General features: G+C 35.2%; 1 protein-coding gene across 14 annotated transcripts in view; it reads right to left on the bottom strand.

Annotated features, from left to right (window-relative positions):
* Positions 1-13,520, bottom strand: part of LOC107225971 (thyrotroph embryonic factor) — a 223,708-nt gene that overhangs the window by 85,643 nt on the left and 124,545 nt on the right. The window lies entirely within an intron of this gene.

Raw genomic sequence — 13,520 nt, 5'->3', positions numbered from 1 at the left:
TCCGGGTTTTAAGATTATCAAGATTATTAAGAAATTTCTGTATAATTGTCAGAGTCTTAAAATCCGAAAAACAACTTTTACCGCATAGGAAGAGGGAGTCATTTTTTAATTTTCGGACAATTGAATATCCGAGAATGACGTATTACTTTTGTAACATTTTTTTCCTTCCGAATGGAAAACAACTGAACCCCTCCCCCCCTATATTTGTTAATCAAAGAGCCAAAGATTCTTGCACAAGTTGATGTAGAAGATTAAGAAAAATTTACAGGAAAATCCGAATTGCTTTTTTTCTGACAGGTTGAGTGTGTAATATCATAATATTCATAACATCGTTTTTGGTCCAGAAGGGGAAATAAACAATAAGAGAATATATATGCGTTTGACAATTCCGAAAAACGTATCGCAAGTGCAGAGCTGGCCGTATAAGATACTTGAACATTATACAAACACAAGTAGAGAATGACTCGCGGCGACTTTCTCGTGAAACTGCAATTAAATTTGGTCCCCAAGACTTCCGGAACCAGTTGTCTTTGTCGTTTACAATTAAACTGAGCTACTATAGCTACTGCAGCAGCAATTACGCAACATATCAAACCGCAGCAGTTTATAACGCGGCATTCGATACAATTATAATTTCTAAAGTTTCGCAATAGTTTTATATCGGCATCCTCTGTACGCTCGTTGATTGAAATTTGTAAGAGAAATACGAGCAGAATAAGACTTAATTAAAATGCACCGTGAGAATGTGCGGTTTTATTTTTTTTTTTTTCATTTTTTTTTTTTTACTGAAATGCAGATTTTGAACACGTAACTTTCGCGATGGGTAAAATAATACGAAGTCCTTGTGATTTGCAATGATTGAAATAATAATCATGAGAACTTTGTACGATATTCGATGAGAGAAATGTGTCAAATTTTCTTTTATATTTTAGCCCAATCAAAAATTTGTTACAATCAATGGGGGAAAATGTCTTTTTGTCAGAATTACTTTGGAACAAATGTGTCAGTCACTTTTTGCATATGGAAATTATATTTCACGTCATTTCACGACTGCAAGTTAATGATCACTGCGCATTATGAAAATCAATACGAAGAAGAAACAAGATATACGCTTCGAGATTGAGTTAGTCTCAATTTGTAGGCAAAGAAATTACAAAAGCGACATGTAACAATTATAAACAGCTGATAACAATACAATAAATTTCTCATATAGTTAAAATCAATCTTATATAACACAGACGGGTATATAATATAATACATGGAAATTTCGGACGTAACTCGAAAGTTTATACGCAAATAATATTCGTATAAAAAAAGAAGGAGTTTTTGCTAATTTTCTATACTATGATACGTATAAATGACGTGTGGCAGCAGCCGAATTACTCAAAGGAAAGCCGTTTAGCGACGTTTCGTGCGTGCCAACATTACACTGACCAATAAGGAAAAAGATGTGGCGAATATGACTATCTTTATCACTGTTCAAAGTACCGTGAGGACAGTAATTGAAATTGGCAAGCTTGATAATTACTTACCTTAAAAACAGCGAAGCGAACAGAAAAAGAAAACTGCTTTTTACACGGAGGAAGTCAATTTTTACAGCATGTCGACAAGAGGTAAGAATAATTTTTTGTTCGACTCAATTAATTCGGAAACAAGTTTAAGGCTGTTTTTAATTCAACCGACAGACGTCATTCAGTCCATACGAAATATTTTTAATCTGTGTATTTTGTTATTTGTTCGTTATATATATATTTTTTTTTTTTCACTCAGTGTATAATGCAACGCGAATTTGAAAATGCCCGAATAATGCGGGAAACTTGAATTTTTACCTTCTTTTTTCTCTACTGCGTGTAGGTAGAACAGATAATCTGGTAAATTGCATGGTAGAAAGATAGGATAACCCAGAAATATAAAGTGTAACTGAACAAAGTCGATAGTGACACGAACGCGTGGTTTTATCGCCACCGTGCGCGCAGCAAGCGACAGAATTCATTGAATAAGTATTATTAGTCCAACAAATGAAACATATTCGTTTTTCAATTTCGGAGTGTGCAGACTGAGTAGCGTGTAGTAAAATTTTGGATTTTAACGGGTAAAAAAAATTATTTATCATTTCAGTTCGGTTTTTCAATGGGGCTAAAAAATTAGATTAGTTTAAAACCGTGCAGTAACCACAGTTTAAAATTTTACTCGTTCTAATCCTCATCTGGACGATTTGGATCTTGTGTTTGAACGATGAAAGTCACCGATAAAATGAGAAAAAACAAACGTTAACGGCACCGCGTTAGTGTTCCATCAAGGACTGAACTCACTAGGAATTTCACTACTATATTCAATATTATCACGTATATTGATAAGAAACGCGCTAATGTTGAACAGCCCATGATTGTCAGCCCCAGGCGCATCCGGACACTAGGATATCAACGAGTAAACCGCCTAATCGATCATGGAAAATCGACAAATTCGATGATCTTTTGATTTTTTGAAAAATAATTTGAAAGAATCATCTTAACCTCAAAGTTAATACGTGGAAAGAAATGTTGGGAATATAGCTTGATCGAAAAGAAACATCAATTTTTTTCAAAGTTTCGTCCCTTGGTGTGCGTCCTCCTAGAGACACGTATTCAATGACACATCTACAGCAAATAAAAAAAAAAAAAAGTAAAAAAAACTATTCCGTATGCAAACATTGGAGAACAAAGGAAATATGGCACTGACCTTAAACAAATTCAGACCATGACTAGTGAAGATACAAATTTTTACGCTTCACACGTCGCCAATAACTGTTAATATTAACATTGAACTTACAACTTGGGTCAATCAGCTTTCGTTGCAGAAAATATGATCAATACCAGTAATATATCGCATATCTAATGGCATAAGGTCATGAACGCCGTCTTGTGACCTTTTGCTATTAAAAATAGGCAAAAGAGCGTGTATTTGTTATCATTTTTTGTTCTTATGATCGTATCCTAGGCTTGAAGCATGAAAATATGATCAGAAGGGTTGAAATTGGACAACAGTTTAATTGAGAGAAAAAGGTCTTTTGCACTGATAGAAACGACCTTCTGCTACTCGTTCAACCATAAAAACCTATGTCGACTAATTCCGTGAGGATCTGCCAAAAATAATGTTTTTCACATATCTTGGGCTCAGGTATAAATTCAACAGCTGAAAGCAAAAGGTTGTATGTGTTGGTAAATACGACCTTTTGATCCTGATGGAAATTGAAAAAATGATCTACTACAGTGACTGCCCGTACGGGAAAAACCCCAATTTTACCCCCAAAATAACCCTCAACCTCTAAAGGGTGAATTCGTACCCGTTAATTCAGGATTAACCTCGAATTCGAAGGTTTACTCCCGAGTCGAGGGTTTACTCCCAAGTTAAGGATTTACTTTTGAGTCGAGGGTCTACTCCCAAGTCGAGGGATTACTCCCAAGTTGAGGGTTCACTTTCAAGTCGAGGGTTTACTCCCAAGTTAAGGGTTTACTTTCAAGTCGAGGGTTTACTCCCAAGTTGAGGATTTACTTTCAAATCGAAGGTCTACTCCCAAGTCAAGGGATTACTCCCAAGTTGAGGGTTTACTTTCAAATCGAAGGTCTACTCCCAAGTCGAGGGATTACTCCCAAGTTGAGGGTTCACTTTCAAGTCGAGGGTTTACTCCCAAGTTAAGGGTTTACTTTCAAGTCGAGGGTTTACTCCCAAGTTGAGGGTTCACTTTCAAATCGAAGGTCCACTCTCAAGTCGAGGGTTCACTCCCAAATTGAGGGTTTAGTTTCGAATCGAGAGTCTACTACCAAGTCGAGGGATTACTCCCAAGTTGAGGGTTCACTTTCAAGTCGAGGGTTTACTCCCAAGTTAAGGGTTTACTTTCAAGTCGAGGGTTTACTCCCAAGTTGAGGGTTCACTTTCAAATCGAAGGTCCACTCTCAAGTCGAGGGTTCACTCCCAAATTGAGGGTTTACTTTCGAATCGAGAGTCTACTACCAAGTCGAGGGATTACTCCCAAGTTGAGGGTTCACTTTCAAGTCGAGGGTTTACTCCCAAGTTAAGGGTTTACTTTCAAGTCGAGGGTTTACTCCCAAGTTGAGGGTTCACTTTAGAATCGAAGGTCCACTCTCAAGTCGAGGGTTCACTCCCAAATTGAGGGTTTACTTTCGAATCAAGAGTCTACTACCAAGTCGAGGGATTACTCCCAAGTTGAGGGTTCACTTTCAAGTCGAGGGTTTACTCCCAAGTTGAGGGTTTATTTTCAAATCGAAGGTCCACTCTCAAGTCGAGGGTTCACTCCCAAATTGAGGGTTCACTTTCAAGTCAAGGGTATACTTCCAAGTCCAGAGTTTACTTCCAAGTTGAGGGCTTACTTTCACGTCGAGGGTCTACTCCCAAGTCGAGGGTTTACTCCTAAGTTAAGGGTTCACTTTCAACGTCGAGGGTTCACCTTCAACTCTTGGGGATGAACCTTTAATTGTTGAGGGTTAATCTCCAACTGTTGGAGATAAGCCCCCCATTAATGATGGTTTACCTTCAGTTTTTGGGGGTAAACTTCTAAATTTAGGTGTTTATCCTCAGCTTTCAGGGTTAACCCCTAAATTTTGAGGCTTACCCCCAAAATTGGGAGTTTTTTCCTTGAGGGTGAATAACGGCTAAACCATCAAAAATTATTATTGTTATTTCTATCATTCCGATAAATCACGATTTGGATAATCAACGTCAGAAAATCGACATCCTCGCTGCATAACTTTATTATTTTCATTTTTTTCTGCATTTTAGTAGTTTCTGAAGCGTGTGTAAGAAAAAAAAGGGGATAAGAATTGGCATTCACGAACTTTTGTTTTCATCTTCGAGAATTTTTTTCGAGAATATTTCTGAATTTTTGCAGATTTCGATTTATCTTTGCGTGTCAACGGTTTTTAGAGCATTTGCAAAAACACAATACCAAAAAAAATGATTGTTACGACTTTAACTATTTTGAAATTTTCTCTTCGTGTATATTTATTAACGGGAAAATGTGTCTACTTGACATAAGACCATTTGCTCATTTGATCATTTGTATTTTCAAACACTTGATTTCAATTGTATTATATGTTTTCATCCTTTTCCGAGTAAATTATGAAAAATAACAAAATTTATACGCTCTCTTGACACTACGGTCGTATTTTATGTGGTTACGATATTATCCCATTAGACACGCGATATTTTGATATCTATATATAAAAGATAGTTCGATTTCAACGTTGCAATTGGCAGAAAGAAAATTTACGGGAAATTTGATGGGTGTTAAATGTGGAATCACATCCTACAGTCTATTCGAAAAAGTTTCTGAAAAATAACGGATCAAGTTTCGGTTCGACAAATTTAATTTACAATGCGTCGAAAAAATAGGACGCCCACAGTGTTGAAAATATATATTACTATACATTTACTGTAAAAAAGAGTTGTCAAATTACGAAATCAGGTTGCAAATTTTAAAATTTGGTGTCGTGACGTAAATTACTATGTACTTGTCTTAAATTTGCGATGAAAATATCTTATTTTATTCAAATTTATAAGAAAAAAAAAGGTCATTTGAATTCCCCAAATTGTGTAGTAAATTTACTGTATTTGTACTTGTATGGTGGATTCGCTGTTCCGTAACTGAAATAAACTTCCCAAAACAGCGTAGAAAGTTCCATACAGAAACTCTTAACGGTGCAGCTCACAACGTGACGATGAAATATTGCTTGAAGAAAAAGTGTCCGGAACGAGCTCCTGGTTTTGGTGACAAGTGAGACACTAATTATTGTACAATTCGTACGTGTCGGGTTTAGTTAAAGGATCCTCATCATGAATGATTGCCTTTATTCCATTTCTCTCTCGCTCTTCTCTCTTGACCTCACAATTAATGAGTTACACCGACGCGCAGCGACGAAGCGCCCATGTAATAAGGTATATAAAAAATAGTACGAGGTAGTTGGTAATAGTAGCAACAATTGCTCTCGCAAAGCGAGACAAACACAGAACGCCTTCTAAACGCCACATAAATCTTCGTTTTTTAACATAATACACAAAGTTAAAGTTCACGCTGAATGATGACAGTTCAGGATCAAGTGTCAAGTACATGTTACATTTTAGGCAAGCTGTTGCCGATCAAAACGCAGATTCGAGAATCAGAAAACATAGTTACAAGTATTGAAGTAACGATCAGCAAAGATTTAGAAAAATTATTTCGCCGTAACGTGCAAAGTTGTTTTTAATACAAGACATTAAAACGTTAATCATGTGCAATCTTTTGCGTGACTCGTTGAAAAAAAATTGTACAGGAGAAAAATCGAGGATTCGGTTCTTTAAAGTATTCGATCTTAACAAGTCTAATCGGGAACACTCAAATTATAGATGAAACGACGACTGTTTCAAGGATTTTTAGAATTCATCAAAATTGAAGAAAGATGAAATTCACTCGAACAGAAATTAATCATCCGTGTATCAGATGATTCGTAGCTATACTGTGCGGCAGAAAATTGTTGAAAACAGAACCTAAATTGTGTAACAATGACGCAAACTCGGTCTTTTCGGGCCGAGCATAAGTTTGCAATATGAGCCGAAGACGAATATTGTAAATACGCGAGGCAAAAAAACTGTTGCCTCCTTGTTGCGCACGATTCTTTATATAGTAAGAGTTGTCACTCGTTTTATCACGAGGCACGAAATTGCGGTTAGGGTCAAGCAATGTCAGACTTGTTCGCGACAGCGCATGCGCTCTGCACAAAAAAAAAGCGTTGCCAACCTATCAGACGAATATTTCTTTGAATGGCGCCAAAACAGTTTTTTAGATTTCTCATTTAGATGGCACCGCAACAACTCTTCATCTATATTATTTTTAGAAGTGATGTTTGACGTAACCGAAACTTAATACGTACAGGAATACATAATACATTTTATTTTTTTTCTTTACAAAATGAACAATTTTCCTATAAATATATAACGATAATTACCGAACGAGGTAACATTGAGAGATATTATATCTGACAATCTGAATCCTAGGTATAAAGACATGAGGAACTTTTGATTCTATGGTGTGCTTTTATTTGTAATATTTAGGACTGCCAACTTGTCAAATAAGTACGTTCACAAATTGAAGCCGTTATCTGATTGGTGCATATTTTTTCACGAACCTCACAGTTGGCTGATTTTTAATCTGTGGTTTCCAATTCAGATTTCGCTGTAAGTCCTAAGTTTCGTCAGAGATTTTCAGATATTCTTCAAATTCCGGTCTGAACGACGATATTTCTTGATAAAAAAACAACTTTTATTTACTCTTTGAATGGGCTCTATTTTCTTTAAATCTGAATAAATTTCTTCAGGTTTGGCAACGCTGCTGAAATGACCACTTTCAACTAACCTAGAACTTAAAAGTGGTCCTTTCAGTACTCCGCGCATGCGCATTCGCAGAGTCACTCTACGGTCATGGAAATGGGTACTTTCAGCACGAGAAACAAGCATGGAAAAACGCGTAAAACATGCTCGCGTCATAAAAACAAATATCTTCTCCAATCCTCGAATGAATCTAATGTGTCGTACTAGATCTATTTCATCCCTTAGTGTTATTCAATTCAGAATTTTTTCTTTTCTTTTTTTGCTTCCTATTTTCACCAACAATGAGCGACGTGGCTGATCGGGTATAACGATCTTAACAGATGATCCCGATATCCGGTTTGCAAGACATGCGTGCGCTAGACGGACACGCTCCTCGGGACGCCTAGAAGTCGCCTGCTTACAGCCAGGACCGAAGGATAATCCACGATCAAGTTATCCGCACGTTGTTGTAAAAATAAATATAAAATTCAAACGCATTTTCGTCGAGCTACGGGAATCTGATCAATATTATACTGTAGCGCGTGAGAATTATATGCGATAAAATTTTGCTTCTTCATTATATGTATTATTCAAAATAAAACTGGATCGACTGTAGCAAAAAACAATGCGCGATATTTTTGTGCTGTGTATTTATAATACAAATTTATGCGAATTTCGAATATTCTAGAATTCATTGTTAACGTTTTCAAAACCATTTCAGATTGTTCAGCTGTGATGGATGATATAGACGATACAAACAAATAAAGCACTCGTGAAGAATTTTCTCAAACTTTTCCGGTTTTTCAGATAGAAAATATAAATTTCTTTTATTATTCTTCTTCGATTGTTATTTACAATAAATTTTTGAGAAAATGGGTAAATTTTCTTAAAAACCGAAATATCGTTCTGGTTTCTACAAAAGCAAACTTTGTCTGGTAAAATTACTTTTTCCTTTATCAGTTTCGTGGAAGAAATAAAAATTTGACATCCAGAACTCAGACGCAAAACCTGTGTTGCCCGATGTAATCGCAGTCGCGAGTCAACAGCTTTATATCTATCCCACGATTTGAGTTGAGGACCATAGAAATTACAGGAACGCTGAACACAAGCTGAGCAAACGGGTGTCGTGTGCAAGGGAGAATCGTCGTGTAAATACGGATGAGTAACACAATGAAATGCGGGGATCCGCAGCTCAAATACAGAAGCTCACGCCTCGATGAACGCGCGTCGAATTAACTCGAGCGTTTTCCTTCATTATTCTGTCTTCGGCATGTTTCGGACTGTATTTTATTGATTCGTTTTTTTTTTTTACTTTGAAATAATCAAGTATCCGTAGGATAATGCAGTGGCGAAAATAGACAGAATAACAAATTATTATAACCGCAGCAGCGGATGTTAAAAAATTATTTTTAAAGACAATTGATTTTTTACATTTTTTACTGATTCCAGTGATGACGATAATCATATGGAAAAACAATTCTTCAAATTTACCAAGTACGGTGAAAGAAATATTTTTTCAATTTAATCTGCAATTATGCGGTTCCTATTGATAACGCAAATTATTCTTCGGACCACTTTGTTTTCACGCAAATGAAATTTCGTTCGCCATGTTTGGTGAATTTGAGAAATTCTTTGTATCTGAGCGCATGTATTCCAAGAACCGTCAACTTCGATGATTACGAATTAATTTACTGACATTCTCAAGTCAACATCACCGAAAAAAATAACTAACTATCTTATTTTTACATTTTCGTTTTCCTTTTCATCTAAAACTTATTGACTGATTCACCTCAAACAAATTTATATCAATCAAAAACCAATTATAGTTATGATTCAGGCCAAGCCTGTACCTCGAATATCTGATGAAAAATTATTTTATGGTTGCATTGGAAATTGTACCTGTTGAGAAGAAATATAATTGAACCGATAAGCTTAAACTGATATAAGAACAAACAACGATAACGATACTAAAAATTTATTTTTTCTCAAATTAGTCGACATATGATTGTTAAATTTATTAAAAAAAATTCAGTGAATATCTAATCAAAAAATCTGGCATAGTGGATTCAATTTTGAGGATTTTACGACACTTAAAACTGAGATAATTGAATTCAATTAACAATCACGGAGTTGGAAAGCCAATATTATTACAGTCCAAGAATCAGTTGCAATTTGCATTTTTCAAACGGATCAGAAAATGAGATAAACACTTCTGTCCGTGCGATATTCATCCAACCATGTCATGTCGGTTGTTGAATTATCTTCTCTCTTTGTGCTGTCCGGTCTTGTTGTAAATTTTGCAGTTTTTCTAAATATTTTTTTTATTTTTGCACAGGCGTATTTTGATGCAAAATTTGCAGTCAGATCCAGCTCTCAATTACAATGAGCTTAAGAGGAAATTTTATTCGCAAGATTTGCAAACGGTAACTCAGTTTAGGAATTAAAATTAATCGAATATTCTTTTACGTCATGTCACATAATATATTCAATATTATGCTTATTTAAGGTGGTTCTTTAGTGACTCCGGAGTCAGTAGAGCATCCTTTTGAAGAGCTGTGCAATTTATATTAAGGTTGTTGGAACGATGCACGAAAAGGAAATTCACGAATTTAAAGAACATTTTGGATTAGCGTTTACTGCGAATTTATTAATAAAATTCTATCCATAGTTTTTAATTTGACTACCGTTGTTCTCAGACACAATTAATAACGAGCGTACAGTTTTATTATTTTCTTAAATCTCGATGTGCGGTAGATTTCTTTCAATGAAATATAAACTTTTCCATCTTTACTCTGACATTATTAGTAGTAAATCAATCAAGGTTATGTGAAAATACGATTCACGTTATTCAAATTCCGTGCCATATCATCGGATCCCGGACGCGACATTTGTAACCTATAAACCGTCGTGTTTATCATTAAAAATCTATTCGAAACGGTTGTTGACGTCGCTTTTTCAACGTATCGTTAAAAAGATCATTATTCCAACAACCACAATCTCGTTGTTTGTCAAGGTCTATGAATTTTACGAAATAAATATGATAGCATTTCCATTGAAAAAACATGAATCAGCCGTAAGCGCTGTGTTTAAAGATCCAATTTTCGAAAAGCTCATTTTCGTGTTTTTAGCCGGTAATCTGGTCTGATATTCAACGAGGAGATTCACGTCATTCCTTTTAACAATCAGTCCAAGTCTCACATACAGTTACGGGCATCGAATTGACTAAAGAACCACCTGAAAAGTCCGAAGCGTTCAAAACTGTCTTTTTTCGCGCCACTTTCTGTACATCGCCAATCAGTTTACCTAACCTAAAAAGCTCGCGGTACAATTTTATCTTTCAAAATCGAAATTTCAGCACGTTGTGTTCAAAGCGTACGTAAATTCACTACCGCAAAATTGTCCAAGTATTTTCATTTTCTTATAAAAAATCCAACCGTAAATTCATTCGCCAGGGATCGTCTCCTAAGTGCAGTGTAATGAGCTTTTGGGCTATGAGATGAGTGATTCGCGTGTTTAGAAACGTGTATAAATAATCGAATTAGCGTTGAACATATAATCTATACGTTTTATAGGTTGCACATATACACACATGCGAAGGAGAAAACACGACGGGATGTGACGTCACAAGGACAAAACATTCTCCTCCCTCTCTAATAAAAATGATTACGCGTTAGCGAAGCGTACGTGTGTACGTTATTTATAAATACGTAGATGTGCACAAATGTGATGTACACATATATTTATACATATTTTTATTTTTCAACGCTTCTGTGCAACGCATACAAGGTGATATATCTTGACGAGATTGACTGTTGTAACTACCGCGTGAGATGCACGACGTCAAATATCCACGGTATATGTTCAGCAGACGGCCTTCTTCGTGTTTCATATGTAATACAATATACATGCGATTGTCTGTACCTAAATAATACCTAAGCGTTGTATCCGCGGTAAGTAATGGAACAAGTTTCGTCTCCGATTAATCCGCGGATTGATTCCTGAATATAATTACCGAAGCACGGAAAGTTTTGCTCTTCTTTTCTCTAACCAATTATCGCAAATAATTTTAGTGAAAGTGACACCAACGTCACGAAATGGTAAATTCTGTGGGTGCAACCACACTAAGGCTCGGATATTATTAAAATTGATACATTTTCAACTGTAAGAAAATTGCGTTCAACTGAAGCTTATTAATCCAGTTAGTCGTCCTTGAAAACTCACTTGAAAAAGTACGCGATTCCCTCGAAGCTTGCAAGCTCTTCTGATTTTCATGATAATTGAACTCGACGTAAAGTCATTCTTCAACTTTAAAATTTATTATCTTTTTATACACCCCGAATTTGTTGTTCTTATGTTTTTTTTTTTTTGTTTTTTTTTTCAATCTAATAGAATTTAAAATCGCTTTAGAATTTTAATGTAGGAAGAAGAAGGGTAAGTTTGTTCGGTCGGTAAGGACAGGAGTACCACATGACCTTATGAAAAAATATTGCCTCTTTCAAAGCCTGATATTGTGTCTCGATATTGATTGTGAGAAGTAAATTGAACAACGTTTCATTAGTTCCGTACGACTATAATATATATCGTCAACAAACAAACAAACAATTGGATCAAGCATTTCAACTATGCGTAAACAATGAACGTCTCGATGCTCGGAAACGGTAGAAACGAATTCACCCACATAAAAAAGAATATTTCAGAAAACTTTATGAAATCTTTCATGAAAGGAAAGAAACCTTTCAAAAATATTTCAAAAAAAGGTTGCTGCAAGTTGAAAATGTCCGCGCCAGAAACTTGCAAAAGGTTTCTTGAAATGTTAATAAAATATTATATTGAAATCTTCATAGAATTTTACAAGAACTTTCGAGAAATGTTTTAAATATATTGCAGCAAGAATTTCACACTGATTTTAGAAACTTCGTGTATTCTTTTTGAAATGTTTCTGAAATATTTTTGAAATGCATGCCTCTTTATACATATACATGGGTACGACCAATACTTTTCGACCGCAGCCTGCGGGCTTGGGTCAGCGATTCTGCTGCTGATTTTTTTTAAGAAAGTAGGTTATAAAAAAAGACGATTCTCCAAATTTGAGCTTAATATAAGAAAATCTGGTGGCTATAGAAATTTTTGAAGTTTTTAATAATTCAATTTTTTAGTTATTTCCACGATTTTTTCATGGGAGCTCTATGGGACTTAAAGACTCGAATCAAACGGCATTCCCCTTCTCTGACCTTGTATTTTTAAGAAAAAAATAGTTTTTTACCCCAAAGCTTTTACTCCAGTTTAATTAGGACCCTTCTCATGAACTACTATTTTAGCAAAATTTCACATAACTTTGAAACGCTGCCAAGTCAAGAATTTTCCAACTAGACGGCCAATCGACAGCTCAAATTTTTCGTCTAGGTATACTTTATCACTACCTACTCGAATTATTATTAATTACCACGGTCCTTTTTACATACGGCCTCGCAAAACCAACTGATTTCTGAAAAATCGCTGTTTTCAGATAGCTGTAACTTTTTTCTATCAACTCGAAATCGCTTGAAATTTTCAGGGAATATGCTTCATTCTATCCCCAAACAACGCTGAAAATTTCCAGCTAGGAGTCGAAGTTGTTAACGAGCTGTGAATTTTCAAAATGTTCAAGTTTCCCACATAATATTTCATATTTCATGGCATTATATATTATTTCATTAGTCTTTCCGATATCTTTCCATAAATAATTCTTGAAAGATTCTTAAAAGCTTTTTTCGAATATTTTGTGAAATATATCTGTGAACTTTCCTCCGTGTTTCATTGAATTAGTTTTTATCATGCAAAATAACATTTCAGTATAATGTATTTGAAAGTTTTTAAAATTATTTCATTCAATATTACTATAAAATATTTTTATAAGATTTCATAAAAGTGTAAAAAAAGGTTCTCATAATCTTTCTATAAAATATTTTATTGAAAGTTTGTTAGAAAGTTTTCATGTTATGTGGCAGATCTTACCTATTCATTTGAAATAGAAATTAGTTCAACGCAGGATATGACAATAGAATCAGTTATATTACCTTTAACGTACGGTTATGAGTGACTTTTTTAGTCAATCACTAACTCGACGTATGTGCAATAAATCCATTTTCCTGACAATATTTGTTTCGACATCAGCCGTTGCGCCCGGTTGCTTGTGAAGAAAA

This window comes from Neodiprion lecontei, chromosome 7 (genome assembly GCF_021901455.1).
Source record: "Neodiprion lecontei isolate iyNeoLeco1 chromosome 7, iyNeoLeco1.1, whole genome shotgun sequence".
In the NCBI taxonomy this organism is placed as follows: Eukaryota; Metazoa; Arthropoda; class Insecta; order Hymenoptera; family Diprionidae; genus Neodiprion; species Neodiprion lecontei.
This window is presented reverse-complemented; position numbering and strand designations above follow the sequence as displayed.